The sequence below is a fragment of the Passer montanus genome, unplaced genomic scaffold (assembly GCF_014805655.1).
Source record: "Passer montanus isolate IOZ18808 unplaced genomic scaffold, ASM1480565v1 scaffold1, whole genome shotgun sequence".
In the NCBI taxonomy this organism is placed as follows: Eukaryota; Metazoa; Chordata; class Aves; order Passeriformes; family Passeridae; genus Passer; species Passer montanus.
The window spans coordinates 19,679,524-19,696,758 of NW_024356504.1; the positions used below are offsets into that span (position 1 = coordinate 19,679,524).

Sequence of the window (17,235 nt, forward strand, 5' to 3'; positions counted from 1 at the left end):
TTTCTGACACGTAATCTGAATGTCACCTGCCTCAGCTTGAGGCCATTGTCCTCTACCTTCTCACTGCAGGCACAGTAGAAGAGACTGATCCCCACCTCACTACAGCCTCCTGTCAGGTAATTGTAGGGAGCAATTAGGTCCCCCCTAAATCTCCTCTAGACTCAGTAAGCCCAACTCCCTCAGCCACTCCTTGTAAGACATATTTTCTCAAAGACACTCTTTGAGATGCTTTCCACCCTAGCGATATTAATTCTGCATCTTTATATACATGCCTTAACAGACAGGCTGGAATTGTACAGTTCTACACTGTGTTTTCCACTGCAGCTTTCCCTGGATCAGGCAAATGCCACTCTTTGTTCAGTGGACAAGTCTGGAACATCAGTGAATAATGCCAGCTTTTATTGTGGCCCCTTTTTAATACTGGCTGCACAAAATAACAAATGATGAGCCAGATAAAAACCTCCAGGAAAAAGAAGTTGACCATGACTGGGAGAATGAAGGGAATGGAGAATGAAGTCTCTGCTTTGCTATGGAATTAGTATTTAATTATGGGTCAGTCAATAAATCAAACAACACCACAAGTGATCCTCACTTGTTTGTTAATCATTGCACATGACTGCTCTAGCTAGAAATCAGTTCAGGCATCTGAAAACTCAAATGCCTCACATTAGAGAAACTCATGCATGAGACATCTATGAACAAGTGCTTTTGGAAACAACCCTCCTAATCTTTCCCTCTGTCAAATGAGGATGACTATACTCTTTTTCCTGGGGATTTTGCAAAGATAAATCATTATAAAACACACTTGAGGAAGTACTTCAGTACACAGAGGGCAGTAAATCTCTAGAACTTGCAGGAGACTGCAAGGCAGATGGTATCAATAGGTTCAGAAAGGGATTAGATACATTCTCAAGGAAAGGGTCCATAAATGTATTCCCTAACATCACAGACACAACAGCTGTGGAGGCTGGGGGGAAAGGACTGCAGGAAATGCCTGGGCTCATGCCCTCCCCATAAACAGCAGCACCACTGGGAGCAAGTGGACCAGTGGGCTGATCCCAGAGGGCATTTCTGTTTGTAAAGCTGTGAAGGAAAGTCCAGAAACTGGCAGAAGCTGAAGTGGTACCTGCTCTCTTGATACCATGTATTAAAAAACACACAGTGGTTAGTCTGCACAATTACATGCATCAGGATACAAATCCACATAAACAAAAACACCTGGTTTTGTCCTGTGACCAAGGACTGAGGCTGACTTGTTGCTTATTTTTCCTCATTGTCATTTAAACATTTGTAAAACATGTTCATTAAGTAATTTCAGCCATGTGAAGCTTCACAAGGATAGACCCATCTTTCAGAAAAACAAAAGCTTCTAAGAAAATGTGGACTCTTTAGTGATTTGAAGACTTGGAAGTTGCTTTTGCTACTAGGAGAAGCTATAAAAGGTAGATTCACTGTTTTCCTCCCTCACATTACTCTTATTGAGTTTGAGATATTTATCTCAAACTCAGAGAGCCATGCAGTTTAGAAGCATCAACAAATGTCAGTTTATTGAGCAGGATAAACAGTGGGGCTGCAGTGAAATACCTAGCAGCTAATTTAATAAATTAAATTTAATAAAAAAATAAACCCACAGTTTTTGGTTTCTTATTTTTCACTCAGCTGATCACAACAACCCAGGCTAAGGTTTAAGGACAATAAAAGCACTCCCTCTGCACAAATGACCAGAGAACTTCCAGTCCTACAGCACGTCCCACAGCTGCTCTTTAGAGAAGGAGATGCTTCCATGAAAGCAGAACTCCAAGTTCCTTCCTCCACTGTCCCCTAAGACCCTGAGCTTGCAAACAGCCACACTTTCTCAGGCACTGCTTCCTCCTTTACTGCCAAGTCCTCACCTTGAGAAGAGAAATATCTTTCTGTAATTAAAGGGGTTTTAGGAACTTTAAACAACTACACAAGTAATATAAAATGTCACTAAACTTTATGTCACCCTACTTAAAATTTTAAAAGATAAACAAAAGAGTAGAGGTGAAAAATTACTTTTATCACATCAGGTTACACAGAGAGGTGTTCTCAAACCAAATACTGTGCTGATGAGACCAAGATAAATCAACAGCCTTTGAGACCACTGTTAATTCTGTTTATCGTGGATAGTAGTTACCCTTTAAAAAATAACCTTTAAAATACTAATTGGTTTCTCTGATTTTCTGAAGTGCCAGAGGAAATAATGAATCACCAATCAAGAAGACAACTTAAGACTTATCAGCTTCCTCCTGGGGAAAGCATGACCTTGACTGCAGCATGTCGCTTCCAAGCACCAGACATCTGAGCCACTTGAAGCCAACCTTATTTCCAGTTACAGGGGAACTCCACAAGCTGTTTCACCTAATATTCACAGGATAGTCACTAAGGTAATGACACAAGGCCATTGTTCTGGCCTGTGACAATCTTCTCTCCTTATTTAACTTGATTAGGAATCACCACTTGGCTTACTAACACTATGATAAAAGTGTATCTAGTAACTGATTATGACAGATTTTACAGAAACTGCAGAGATTTGAAAATGTATTAGTACTAAATTTGTTGTCTCTCAAGCTGGCCATGGTAACTAAGGCAACCCATTTTAAAGGTGGGGAGTTATGAAAAACTGCCAATGCTTTTTAACGACAGAGAACATGCAAAGGAACTAACCTGAGGAATCAACTGAAGCGCATACCAAGCTATCAAAGGGTTTATTGAAGATGACTTTCTAGCTTTCTTGTGGCTTCAGAGTTTGTGACCACTGTGAGATTCCCTCTTTAGTGTTAATAAGTGTTAGAGGTGCAGTATGTCTTTCTTCTGTGCCTCCATAGTAAAATATAAAACACTTACATAAAGCTAAAACCTTACTCCCTGTGTTAACAGAATGACTTCTGTATCAAGACATGATTAAAGCTATTTCCCCTTTTGGTACTCCCAGTCACTTTACCAAAAGTGTAAACACTTTCATTTAGCTTCCTCTGGTTTCGTACTCTCCATCCATTCACCCCTTCAAACAAAGCCAAATCCAGACCCTGCCTATCATAGGGCAAAGGCTTTGTATCTACTCCTGCTGCCTGTGCTCAAGCAAATCTGGAGTGCAATTCTCCAGGGAAAGCTGGCTGGTTCCATCCAGAAATTAAATATGAGTTGGGCAACTCAAAGAGTCTGGGTTACATTGTTCAGTCAGGGATATTATTCTGGCTAGACATTTGTAATCTGAAAATAATCATGAAAATAATTATGTACATATGTCCTGTTTTGGGAATTACCACAGTGAAGTGATGAAAAAAGGTGTGTAAAAAGTGTGTGTAAAAAATTACAAATCTAGGACTAACTGATATTATCTATAAATATGGTCTGGACTGGTAAAGTTACTAGATGTCTGCTCCTGTGAAAAATAATCATAAGCAGAAGACTGCTTTCATTTGGAATATGTGCAAAGCCAGTCTGGAAGTACATGACCCTTACTTTAAGGGATCTGCTCTACTGTGCTCACTCCCCATACTGTGCCTCATGTCTGCCCAGCTGATGGCTCCTAACTGCTTTTGTACAGCGAGCAGTACAGAAGCATTGAAGAGCTGGGACTTTTGGCAAGATAACAAAGTCAGTAACAACAATTTATTTCACATATCCACTTGTTCTTTTACAGCGGATTCATTAATGCAGTGGCTGTGCTAGAGGATGCAGTGTCCACCAAAGGAGGTAAGAGTGTGGTGTGGTGTGGTGTGGTGTGGTGTGGTCCACAGCCCCTTGCCCAGCCTTGCCCCTCCTGCCAGCAAATCCCACGCTGCCCTGGCACTGGCCAGCAGGGTTAGTGTTGCTGTCAATGCTGCTCCCCTGCTTTTCACAGCTGCACCCACTGGGGATGAGGCTGGGCCATCCCACTCCCAAGTACCACAAAGTGTGCACCTACAGGTTAGTAAAGCACTGAGAAAAGCTGTGCATTGTATATGCACAAACTATTTAACTGCAGAGGTAAGGCACAAGAGTATGAAAGGATACAAGTGCAAGATATGATGGCATAAGAGAGAGGAAAAAAATAAACTTCCCTTACAGTGAGGAGGGCGTTATCCAGTGCTGCTGGAGATGGCCTGAGTTGGAGCTGTCACTTCCCTGGCTCTGGGTACCACTCAGATTTTCACTCAAGGCACATGAGCACACCTTGGTGTCTTCCTGGAGCCAGCACTAGCCATGGGCAGCTGGTGCCACCTGCTGAACATTACAACATTTATAATTTGGATTGAGGAAAAATAAATTCCCACCAGAAAGTCAAATCTTGCTAAAATTAGACTATATTTTACACACAGAAGAATCAGAGAGCTGCAATGAGCCTGAGACAATTCAGTTTATTTTTTTAAGTCTTTGCCAAGTACAACTTCTATTATTGTACTATATATTTCAATTTCAGAAGCAAAGCCTGCTACACCTGTTTGGTTTAAATTTTGCCATTGTTATAACGTTCAGTTTTTCTGCTTGAACAACTGTTTCTGCAACAGGATTTGTGAGCACAATATACAATATCTTTGGTCTAAAATTAGCACAACACATTTCTTGGGGAATAAAATATTTCATAGATTTTGTTGTCAGTTAGTGAGGCAAGCAAGAAAACCCTAGGAAAAAATTGTCTTCCCATCCTTTTAAATCCTTCTTGATTCTGCTGAGTGAAAGAGCTTGCTGATACAGGCTACGGACAGATATTAGGCTATAAAAATTGCCTTTAAAGTGCACGATGAATTTCCAGAATAATCTTATTAATAATCTACAGCTTAGTCTCTATTCTGTACAGTTTAGATCTTGCTATGTTTCAAGTGATTAAAGGACTTGCCTGAGCTCACAGAAACATCTTAAAGGAATTTGAGTGCTCAGCCTTCATGAAAAACATTGAAAATGTGTCTTGTTTAGCTGGCACCTTCCACTTGCAGTACCACAAAACAAAGATGTTTCTCAATAAACTGGGTCTTATGGCTCTTTACAGCTACTTGAAAGGAGGTTGTAGCAATTTGTCTCTTATAATAAGTGACGAGATGAGAGGAAAGGGTAAGCTGTGCCAGGGGAGCTTTAAATTGTATTTTAGGAAAATTTTCTTCACTGAAAGGGTTCTCAAACACTGGAACAGGCAGCCCAGGGAAGTGGCTGAGTCACCATCCCTGGAGGAGTTTAAAGGATGTGCAGAAGTGGCATTTTGGGACATGGTTAGTGGTAGGCTCAGCAGCATTGTGTTACTGATTGGACTTGATGATCCTAGAGGTCTTTTCCAATCTAAATGATTTTATGATTCTACGCTTTACCTAATAACACTATCCCTCTTCCACTAGTGTTTTTCACACTCAGGCTTTGAAGAAGTAATTGATACATTACCTGCTACTTTCTCTCCTCAGACTGAAAGGAGAGAGGTGAAACCTGACACTTTCTGCTCCTCCGTCTTCTGCAGGATTCAGACCTAACAGCACCTTTAAAGTGCATTGAAAGTTCATATTTGCCAGAGGACTCCATGTCTGTGGTCTGTGCTTGACTCAGCAAGGGACACAGATCACATTCAGACTTACAGAGTGACAACAGGGCATGTGAAATTGTGAAGAATGTTGTCCTCAGTTTTGCCTGCTCATCCCTTCCCTGTAATGGATCCTGACACAGGGACATCCTGCCTGCCATCTCCCACTTGGAGAGTGGGCTGCCAAGGACAGCAGTGGCACACCAGGCTGGCACAGGGCTGGGAATCCACTCAAAGCTCCTTTCCTTGAGCCAAATTATTGCAGAAGAACAATGACAGCATCTTGCCCCTCTGTCAGGCTGCACCTCCCAGCTTCCTGCTGAGCTTCTGCTTAGTGAATTTTGCCTTTTCAGCTGACTGTACTAAACTGCATGATGTAGTTATAGAGTCCTCCACAGCACTGGGCACAAGTAAAAGAGTATCTTGGACCTCTTTTTAAAAAGAGTTTTTCCCTCTGCACCTGCTCCAGCTCATTGCTGGCAAGTATCAGCCCACATAGCAGACCAGCAGCAAAGGCAATATTCACCCAAAGGTTATTTTAAAAATCTTGGAAAGTTTGAAAAACCTCCCAAAAATTCCTTCTTTTTAGGAAAATCCTGATCCACATCCCAGATACTATCTCCTCAGCAGTGAGCATGCTGAACTACAAGGCCTCCAGGGTCTTGCACAGCTCTTCCTACGGTCTTTTAGTGGCCTCTGCTGGCCAGGACTGAAATCCCAGCATCTGTTTAAGTGTCACCAGTCCCGGATCCAGCTAAGATTTACATAGATATTTTATTGGTGACAGCAGCAGAGACAACATCACCAGGACTGTATTAATCATCAGCAGAAAGTTCTCACTGGAGACCACTGTTCCACTATAGCAGCTTGTTTCAGACTTGAAATATTTATGGGAAAAAAAAAATCTTGGTGGGTACAAATTAAAATCACTGAAGACAAACTTTGGATGTGACTGCTGCCTTTGCATTTGAAATTGAGTCAACTGAGTCAGCTTTATGTGGTGTTGAAGCAATAGGCCAAAAGATGACAGACTGGGAGTGTGCATGGCTGGGAGTGATCTACTTTTCCAAGAACAGCATTTTTATGGTAAAGGTGTGAACAGAAGTCCTCTCAAAGATATGGAAAATATAATTCTGGTTACTCAGCACTTCAGGAGAGATCTTGGGAGGGAAAAAAAAAAGCATAAAGCATATGTCTGCTGTTTTCTGAACATCAGAAAAATAGGACTGCTTTCCTGGTGTTCTCCCTCAGTGAAAACTCAGTTTTCCAGCCTCTATTTTACTTTTCTAGAGAGTGTAAATTCTCTGCAGCTAGAAGAATATAAAGTTATGATTATAAAAAGGCATTTTTCTCTTTGTTTGTCTGTGGAAGTTTGGAAGTTTGAAAATCTTTTTACTGAAGGATTTATCTTTGAGAGGTATCATAGCTCCAGGTTCTTTCACCTACCTTCCAATCCATTTCCATTCTCTTACAGGCCAGTCTCTTGACTCCACTACTTGCCTATGGAAAAGCCTGTTGATACAGAAAAGAGGAATATTAATTGTTTTGTTAAAAATAATGGTAATAAAACCCCCTCCTCTTCTGCTCAAGAGAATTCCTAGAAAATTTGGGTTCCATATACTATAAATAAAACCCAATAAAGTTGTGATTGATTTCAAACTGGAAACACAACTGTAGCACTAATCCTTCTCTCTGTCCAAGTTTTTTTTGCATCTTTTCTTTCTGGAAATTAGCTTAAAAATTAGATTAGAAAAACCCTTTTTTCCAGTACTGCATTTGTTTCTAATGTGTTTGTTTCTACAAAATCTTTTGTTCAGAGGAGCAGGACAAGGCCCACTAGACTTAACTATCTCCTTCAAAACTGTTCAGCTTCTCCAGTAGTACTGTGTGATTTTGGTTGGTTTTTTCAATAATGTTTTTTTCCTACAGGGAATTCAAGTAAGATCAAAGTGCAGAAAATACATCCACTGGAGGGCAGGCCTGAATCTAGCAGAATGTGTTGGAAAGGCCAAGGAGGAAAGATACCAAAGTTCCATTTTGCTGAGTGAAAGCTATCATGAATCAGTCAGGACTGGACAGTGAAGAACTAAGTGATGACCTTTTTTCTGAATGGATTCATGACCACTAATTAGTAGCCTATAAAACAGGCTCCAATAAGAGTGTATGTCTAATAAGAAGGGCCCTAGATGAAGCTTCTGACATTGACTAAAATTAAAATAAACCTAACATGACAATTATTAGTTGAAGTCAGCAAATCCCAACAGGACTGATCCCCATGGTGCTGATCAGACAACACCAACTGCAATCAGTGGAGCTGAATTCCAGCCTGACCTTGGCCCACAGGCCCCCTGTGTTCCCCTGGCAGCACAATCCTCCTGCAGGACTTGTGATCTGAGCTCTCTGGGGTGAAAGGAGTCTCCTGGGGGTCTTTTCCAGGCTGTGCAGGCAATGCAGAGGCACGGGGGATGTGCACAGGCAGCAGGGGTGTCTGGCTCCACCTCATGCCCACAGCCAGACCAACCCCCAGGCACGCTCAGGAAGGAGCTGCTCTGGGTGGGCACCTGATGCCCACTCTCTGGACTTGCAATCTGTGCACTCTCTACTGCCAGGTCCCCTACTTCCACGGAGGTGGCCGTGCCTCAGAGTTAATTACATGTGACTGGACCAAGTACTTCATGCAGTACTTGTTTCCAGCAAGGACTCAGTTTGGCTCAGCAGTTTGACATGTTTAATCTTTGACACTCCAGACCTAATTTTTGACTTTAAGTGCTATCAAAATAATAACAAAAGGAAAATGTTTATTTCATGTGGCAGCTGAAGATCCCATCTTTAATGCTGCCTGACTTTATCAACCCTCGATTTTCTTTCAGACAAACTGAAAACTCAGTTTTCTTTTAGCAGTTTTTATGGGAGCACATTAAATGAACTTCCTCCTTTCACCAGTGACTCACTCCTAGAAAGGCTATTTCACAAACAGTATCTCCATTCCAAAGGAAACAAGCTGTTCCCTCTTACATTACTCAAGTAGCTGCAGACAAACTAAAATACATTAAGTTAAAGGATTTCAAAATGCATTAGAAACATAGCTCAGAGACAGTCAGCCTTATTTCAAGTAGTTTTCTGATGTAATTGCTGCCCTTTAATGAAATCAATCAAGCCAAATATGAAAATCAACTAGAAATTCTCAGGGTCTGGCTGGAGACACTTTACAACCCATGGAGTCTGTAAGTTCACAGACGTCTCAGAGTGTTTAATAGTGGTCACATAAAATATTTAGAGTCTATGTTAATCAGAATCAGGATATAAATCAGAACAACTTCAGTCTGAGATTGCTAAAAGCCAGTGAGACATCTGTTCAAGTCAACAGTTGCAGTTTTTACATATATTAGAATCTGTTTCTTGTAATGTGAATTAAAATCTTACCTGGAGATGTGAATAAGGTGATGATATAGGTGCTTTCATTAGGAATAACTATGGATGTGTCTAGAGTTGAGCTGCTGCAGCTAATTTAAGAAAATAAAACACACTAAAGCATTTCTCAAGCAAACAGTTAAATCCCCAAATAAACACTTGAAAGTATGTTATCTTGAAGGCATGGGTCTGAGAAACAGTCAGGCTTTCCACACAGAAGAAAACCAGAAGTATAATCATATTTTCAAACAAAGACAAAAGACGGAGATTTTATTAAAATACTAAATATCTCCCTGACAGTGTTTAGCATAACACAAGAAAATGCAAAACCAGCATGTTACATGTCAGTCACAGGAAGAAGATATTTGAAAAAGACTCTTTTGGTGAATATTTGTAAAAGGCAACACTCCTTAAAGCATTCAGAGGTGCCAGCGTTACTAGTGACAAGGAATCTTTCTAGCTGAAGGACAGCCCAAGAAGCTGTCTGAGATTTGACTACATCAAAGGGAAAATCAAAGGACTGGTAATTCCCATATTACATTGAGTGATAAAAGATAAAACATTATTAGGGTCTTCTCTGTGAAACTCCAAGATTGTCCTACTGTTGGCAGTGTAAGAATTTACCTCAGGTATACTACCTGTAAATAGGCTTTGCAAGAGTGTTCCATGCCAAGGAACATTTGTATTCATGACACTGTTTCTGTTACACATTGCAAGTGCAACAAATACTCAAAGAGAACAAGATAAGAGGTAGGCAAATGTTGAAATTACAAAACCAAACAAGAGTCTGGACATATGCAAGACTTTCCAGTACTAAGCTATGTATAAATAACTTTAGGTTGATCTGAGTTCTGCCTGCAGGTTAAAAAAATAACAGCTCATGTAAACAGCTATTTTTGTCTGTGTCATTGTGTCTGGATTTCTTTATTTTCAGAGGCCTGAAATCAGATTGCAAACATCACCTCACATTTGCATATTTTAACAGGGACAGACTTGTATATATTCCCTTGTCTTAATGATAAGAGACTGTCACAAACTCTTGCGTGGTCAATCTGTTCAGTCTCATCCAGTAACTTCTGTATAAAGCCAAAAAATCCAATGATCAAACACAGGCACCCTTTTTGGTTTTCTTTATGCTCCCTTTTGATTTTCTTCATAAACATTTTATCAGATTTGGATTATTTTTATTTGATGAAGAGACCCTTTGGGAAAATATTTTTCATGTAGGCCACTCCTGTGGTCTTAATTTTTGCTTCATCCTTTCTACCACTACCTTGTTTTAATTTAGTACATAAACTCCACCTCAGCAGTGACACTCAATCTCCAACTCCTGCAACAAGCATTCACTTCAATAATAATCATAAGCACAGCAGTAATTTATTACTTCTTTCCTTAGAGTACAAGAATAGTTTTACTTCTCCCATGTGAGATGTTAGCAGTACACAGCATAGGGAATTTTGATGTCCCTCAGGGTACTTAAAATTCTGTCACCATGTTTTGCTAAAAAGGACATTTTCACTGTGATGTGCTATATTTACAGGGGAGCAGATAGGATCATTGTGCTTTCCCACTGTCTCCTCCCTGATAATTTTCCACAGCTTTTTGGTTATTTTTAGAGTGATTCATATAAATTAGTAATGTCCCTCTGTCCCTCTGGGAGTCTAGAACACTCCAGAGCAATAAGCACAAACAACCTGTGGGGTCTGAGAGACTGAAAGGAGGACTGTCCACAATCAGCAAGCTGCTGTAAAGCCTGAGATTAAAGACTCCTTTGTTTGCATTCTGGCACAGCTCTTACACTCAGATCTATGAAGGTATTTGGATGCTTCATTGCCAGGGGCATCAGAGGGAGACAGGACTTGAATTTTTTGCCATCTGCTCCCTGAGCATATGATGCCATCTTAAACACACAAGATTTAACAGAGAACATTTAGCAGCATTTAACAACAGAACAAAATAAAGGCTTTCCAAGAGAAGCAAGCTATTGTAAGGCCCTTTCTGTGTAATTGCAGCCTAGCAGGATGAAGTGATCTCAGGAACCAAGTTTCAGTCTATCACCTTAAATATAGGACTGTGTCCATGGCAAATGTTTAATGCAGTGAAAAACATCCAAACCCGAAAGGGCTAATGCAAATGGCATTGATGCCAGTGACACAATGCCCTTTGTTTTCAGCCAAGGCACATCAGAACTGAAACTCAGAACTTCTGAAGACATTGCAGTATGTGGCTTTTGCAAAGCTAACTTTCCTTTTAGCTGTCAATTGGTATAAACAGTCTTCTAAATAATACATCAGGATAATGTATCCAATAATGACCTAGAAATAGCCACAACGATCAAGATGTGACCAGGAATTTGTGACCAACAGTGTTAGAGTCTCCACAGGAAATGGCAGAAAAGCAGTTTTAATTTTAATAGAGCTCCTGCTGTTTACAGTTTCTTATAGAAGTGTTCTGCTAAGTTTCCTTGAGAGCTGCTACTCCCTTACTGCACCTTCTTTGGACCAGAAAGCACCGAGAATGACAGCCAGTATTCTCAAACAACACTGACAGTAAGAAAGAACCTATATATGTAAATGTGGTTGCTCTTCAGAGGCTCATTTATTTCCACAAAAATGGGATCTAATCCTAAACCACTCCTTGACTGAAGCTTCATCTTGATTGATACTAGAGGAGAAATACCTGTTTTAGGACATCAGCAGTAACAGTGTCTAGTGTTGTTATAAATAAATGGTTTGCAGATGATTAAGCAATACATCTTTTAATATAAATTAAATCAAGGTTCTAGCTTTCACAACTTCAGGAAAGGCTTTAAAACATACTTGGAGCAGAACCCAGAACCCGCAGCTCAGAAACTAGAAGTAAAAGAGAAAGAAGTACAGACTGGTTAAATATAATTCCAGCATTCTGGATATCTGTCTTGGGCTTTAAATGTCTGTGTTTGGCATCACTGAGCACATTGGCTAAGATCTGGGCAGCAGTTTTGCCTTTTGACACTCATTCCTAGAGCTGAAATCATGTGAACCGCTTCTTGCCTCATTTTCTAAATGTGAACTACACCAACACACAGAAAATCTGTGTGTTCTCCAGAGGGCTGGATCAGTTTGCATTCAGTTGAAGCTTCACGGTGATACCCAGGGGTGCTTTCAGACCTCCTCTCTTTTTTCCTGCTGGTTAATCAAGTAATCAGGATCACTCATTATGTATGTTATCAGCCACTGTTAACTTTTAATTCTGAAGAATCAGAGCTGCACTCCAAAATGCAGGAGTCTTCAAACATGTCTCTTCTAAGCTGAGAGGTCTGACTGCAGCAAAAAAAGCTGTTTATGCTTGTTTCAGCCAAGGATGATTTAAATGTGAGCACCATGAACCTTCTTGGATGCTGGACACTGATGTTCATGACCAGTCTGCACTGAAACCTGTCTTTGTTACTACCAGGATTGGAACTGTTCAGGTAGCTTGGATCACTGCTCTCAGCAAGTGTGTGAGTATCAGTACCATGAATAGAAGCTCACACCCCTATATCACCTGATTTTAGCAAGGTGAGAATGTGACTATACTAATTTGAGTGACAGTAAAATGATGGATGATGCATTGGGAACAGCACTGAAATTGCCCTTGTTCCATAAACCACTATTTCCAGTGGCACAGATTAAAAGGGAAGGCTGCAGACAGGAAAACCTTGCTGGATTAGGACCTCAGCACTATGAGGCAGGTTTGAAAGACAACTCCTAAGTAGGATTTTCAGCATTTTCCAGGAGGAAGGATGCACAGAGGAAGGGTTCATCCAGGCAGCTGGACAGGTGCTTGCAGAAAGGATAAATGAATGACCAAGGTGGATTTTGCTGTCATAGCAGACACAGCTGCTTTGTTCCCTTTCAGCTGCTCTACAGTGTTACTAAGCAGCGACTGCAAATTTTGCTGTGCTCCAGCAGGGGATGGGAAAACTCCTCACATTGACAAAAAGGGGTTGTTAGCAGGAATATAGAGAAATCTGAGATTCTCAGGTCTGTATCCTACACAAGGAATCAGAAGATTTTCAGTCACTAGCTCTGCTGGTGGACATAGTTCAGCAACACTTTGCAGCATTCTGACTTTCCTGTACCACTATGGAAAACAACTATCTGTGATTGCTGACAGTACCTGCACAGGGACATCTGTTCCTGCTGTGTCACCAGAAGTAGGAAGGAGGTTGAAATGTGATGCTGCCTGCAGGGAAAGGTACTTCAGAGGCAGGGAAGCAAAAAGAGAATTGTTTGAAAGCGATTCTCTCTTGATACTTGATGTCCATTTTCAGGATAACATACAGAGAAGTAATCATGCAAATCCAAACTCAAGGGAAATAAGCCTTGGTTTCTTCATCTGGTGCTCTGAAATTCAGCCAGTAACACATGCAGCCAAAATCCCTGAGGTGACAGAGTGCATTGTTGTTTTGTAGGCAATGCATATTGGATTACTGGAGACTCCACACTGTGAAATTATTATAAACCAGTAATTAGCTGGTGATGGTGATAATTTGGTTCAGAATTCTGAAGCCAAATAAAATGAACTGATTAAAAATAATGCACTGTTAACTCGGTCTCTTGTGCAATTAAAAACTCATAGAAACTGACTGAAGTATTTAGAAACATAAGGGAAAACTGTAACTATTTAAAAATGTGCTCAGCTAAAAATAGGTTTGGGTCCTGAACTGGAAATTTTAATTCTTTAAAGGCAGAAGGACATGTTATTGCTCTTCACCTTGGAGAGCTCTCACTCACTTAAACACAGTTTAACCTTTGGATGGTAAAACATGAACATGCTGGAATTAAACCATGCCTGGCACAAGTGAGAAACTCATCAGAAGATGTTTTCTGATGTACCAGTGCTTTGGAAAAATACTTCCTGCAGGTGCTCTGAAATCACCTGGAGTTTTTCAGGAGCAGCTTGATTTAATTTTCAAATCCCTGCTGTGGTCATACAGATATAATCTGGTAGGTCCCTCACGACCAATTACCTTCTGCAGGTGTTAAGTGGTAAAGATAGCCTTGTCAGATGTGCCTGGCTTCTTTTTTGGCCAAATTCAGCTTTCTTGCAGGACACAGAGGAACACAGCCAATGAATGGCTCAGTACAGCAACATTTATAGGAGACTTCTGACCAATTCCAGCTTTGGAGAAATGATACATTATTTGAGAGGTCCATAAAAATGAAGACTCAAGACGATTTTGACCAAGTCCTTCAGTCTGTGGGAGTGGTATGAATGGAACTGCATTCCTGGGAATGATAGGAGGTCCTGAGCAACTCAAGAGACCCTGCTACTGACAATATCCCAAACCACAAGGCCCAGAGAAGGATTGTGTGACTGTAGCACTGTACTCCTGATGGTTCTCCAGGCCCCACACCAACACAGCTACCACCGACCCTGGCAGCAGACACACCCTGGCAGCTGGAGGATGCCAAGGAGGTTGCTCAGGCTGGAAGAGCTGATTCCATACCAGACCAAACAGTTGCAGACACTGGTCACTGCTTAGATTCCTCTCTGAAGGCTTTTTATGTTTCAGGAAAAAAATCCCAAACCAACAAAAATATTTTGAGAAGGCTGTTTTATCAAGCTGCATTTGCTTGAAGAAAAGGATTTATTCCAAGCAAGTAGTGCTGGTACCCATTGCACACACAGACTAACAACAGGAGAAGAAGAAAACAGAGGAGAAAACCACCAAACTTTAAACCAATTCTGCTTTAAAATAATGTCTATACAAAGCCTAGGTACATCAGTGAGAGCTGTGATTTTCAAAGATCATAGAAGCCCTCACATGGGCTGTTTGGTGTCTCTAAAGGAACCATAAGAATTATGCACTCACAGATTACAGAGCAGCACTTTACAATTACATTTGCAGAGAAATTTACCCACAGTTGTACACAGAGAAGTCCTTATTCTCTACCTTTATCCAGCCTCCTAAGGAAATGACCCAACTTGCATATCATCCAATAAATTATAAACCTGCCTGCTGTTTTCAACTAAATGGAAAGAGCAAGAGAGGGCTCAGCAAGAGCTAAAAGTCTCCATGGTTAAACAGCTGGAGGGATGCATTTGAGGTGCATCCATAAGGCAAAGGATGCAATGTGAGCATAGACAGAAGAAAACCTGTGAAGAAAAAAGACCAGATGACAAAAAAACCTTCAACTGGACCTCAGAATAACTGAACCTTGCATTACAAATTCAAAGGTAACAGAGTTTCTTTAGTTTATGAAATATTCTTATGAGCTGAGAATATAATTTCACCCATTTCTTTACATCAGACACGTTGCTGTTTTTCTCCCAGCCTTCTAATAAAATATAATTAATTTACATTTTAAAGACCTTGATGGGTTGCCTCATCATGGAACAGTAAGTGAGATTAATAATCCTGTTACTGAGCACTTAAATTCATGGATCATTTCCACAGTAACATTTTCTTAATTTTAAAAACATACCTTTTATTTGATTTAGAGGTTAGTGCTAATTTATGTAATAAGAGGGAGAAAAGCTGAAGAGCGAGTCAGTGTTTATTAACCTTGCTAATAGGACAGGCTTTTTCAGGCAAAATGGATATATCTTAATTAGTGAAACGGTTGCATTGTCATTTAGCCAATTAATCCTTTCCAAACAAGGGAAGCAGTAGCAATTTTACTTGCAGTGAATGGAAATAAACTTCTCTGCACATTCTGCACATCAATTTACACATTTTAACTTTCCCAAATGCAGCCCTTAGATTCCCCAAATAAGGCACATTTTCCATTATATCACTCCTTTTTCTTCCAATTAATTTTCTGTAACATCTCAGTCCTTTTCATCAAACACTGAACACAGAACTATGAAAAGCCACCAACTGCAGGTTATAATTCTTAAGGTTTATGTCCCATTTCTGGAAGTGTTCAGTAGTCAACCAGGGGTTGAATTAAGTGGTCTCATGAAAAGCTAAGACTTCAGATAATTTAGCCAAATTTCATGGTTTTAGACACAGCTGGACTGGCTCTGATGGTTTATCACCTGCATATCCTGGAGAGATACAAAGCACAGACATCTGCACATTACTATCAGTCCCTTTGAATTTTAGGAAGATTTTCGTGCAAGGTAATGGATTTTCTTACCTTCTCTGCACACTGAAACATGGCCCCTAAAAACCTTAAAACATAGAAAGGAGGATGACTTCTACAGAAAGGGAGTTCATTCATTTGAAGACTTCTGTCTGTCGAAGCATGATTAATTTCCATTGGGATGACCAGGAAACTGTTCTGGAGAAGGGAGGCAGGGTGAGAAAAAAATCTCTTACCGCTGTAAGAAAAAGAGATTAACTTTTTTTAATCACTATTGTTTCTGGACACTTATTCCATCTTTACTAGACTAGATATTTAGCTGATAGATAACAGCTCCAAAGAATTATCTATGTTTGACTTACCTAAGCAGTGAATTATGAACTGTGAATGCTTTCACTGTAAACTCTGATAATGTTTTTGGTCATGTTAAAAGACATAATCAACTCTTAGCTCATCTCTTAAAAGATCAACTGCTTCCCTCAGGACTCCTAGAAGAAAAAAAAACCAATGTGTACAAGTTCAGGCAGTTGTTTGTAGTTAGAGAAATCTGCAGATATCCAGACCTGCATTCTGAACAATCCCTTGTCAATTAGACAGTTAGCAGAAACTTAACAGCTTTTTATTTTTTTGAAATGAGCAGAGATAGTTTGTAGCTAGTATAATACAGGCTATTCTACAGCTTTTTCACCCTGCTTTCCCATTTTCTATCTCCCTGAGCTTTTTACAAGATGTCTACACTGATCACTCTCTGAAATAAACTTTTCTTAGGCGCTTTAAGTATGCCTGGAAAGAAGTATGGCTCCTAGGAATGTAGTGTGTATTGTTGCAATTTCCATGCCTTTTAGTACAGAAGATTTGTGCTTTTCAGCACAAACAGCCTGGATCACTCTGTAAAATGAGCAATCAATTCACTATGGATAAAAACAATTTTGTCTGAAGTCCAGCTTGCTGACAAGAAAGTAGGAAACATCTCAGCTGCAAGATGATATGCTGAGAAATCTCCTTTCCTAGGAAATACACCCAGAGCATTACAGGTTTCTCATGAGGCTCTGCTGTTCATTCACTCAACCCATGCATGCTTTTGCCAAGACCTGTGCACTCACTGAATGAAATCCCTGAACAGCTAGCGAGACTTGTTTGGACATTGTCTTTGCAGACAGTAATGGTGTCCAAGGCTTCCTTTTCCTTAAAAATATCAAATGTATGGTTTACTGTCAAGTCTGAGATTTAGCAACTTACCTGCAAAAATTCAAGGACAGG

At 40.2% G+C, this 17,235-nt stretch overlaps 1 protein-coding gene across 1 annotated transcript in view; it reads right to left on the reverse strand.

Moving 5' to 3' along the window:
- ESYT3 (extended synaptotagmin 3) overlaps positions 1-4,213 on the reverse strand; it is a 34,446-nt gene extending 30,233 nt beyond the window's left edge. The window contains exon 1 of the mRNA XM_039717567.1: positions 4,073-4,213. The gene's annotated coding sequence lies outside the window, so the exon portion shown is untranslated. The remainder of the gene's footprint in view (positions 1-4,072) is intronic.
- Between the last annotated feature and the right edge of the window lie 13,022 nt (positions 4,214-17,235).